Source organism: Octodon degus, unplaced genomic scaffold (genome assembly GCF_000260255.1).
Source record: "Octodon degus isolate 3935 unplaced genomic scaffold, OctDeg1.0 scaffold00005, whole genome shotgun sequence".
NCBI lineage: Eukaryota > Metazoa > Chordata > Mammalia > Rodentia > Octodontidae > Octodon > Octodon degus.
Window position 1 is genome coordinate 26,996,087 of NW_004524581.1, and position 457 is coordinate 26,996,543.

The window sequence follows — 457 nt, forward strand, 5'->3', positions numbered from 1 at the left end:
CAGATTTTTGAAAGTTCCTAGAACACGAAGGCCTCAGAAGCCCGTTGCTCGACGCTCTCGGCGTTGCCCACAGCCCTGGACTCTGAGGCGTGGAACAAAGTGGCACGCCCGGATCCCAGCTGATCAGCTGCTGGGCTTTGGCGGCGGCTTCCCCGGGCAAGACCATCGCGACTCCTCGGGAGGGGTGCGTGCGGAGGGGAGGGGGCGGAGCGGCCATTGTCCGGTCAGCGCAGCCTCCAGGGGAGGGGAGCGTGTTACGGAGGGAGCGGGGCCTCGGGCGTCACAGCGGCCGCGGCGACTCCAGGGCCGGCGGGGGCCTCAGGTCTATCCCCGAGCTGCCGCGCGGGACCTCTCTCTGGCCGGCGAGCGGCGGCGGGAGCTGCCGAGGCCGCCGGGTCGCCATCCTCCGCCGAGGCCCTCGTCCGCCCGCTCGCCCCTCCTCCAGAGCTCCCCGCCC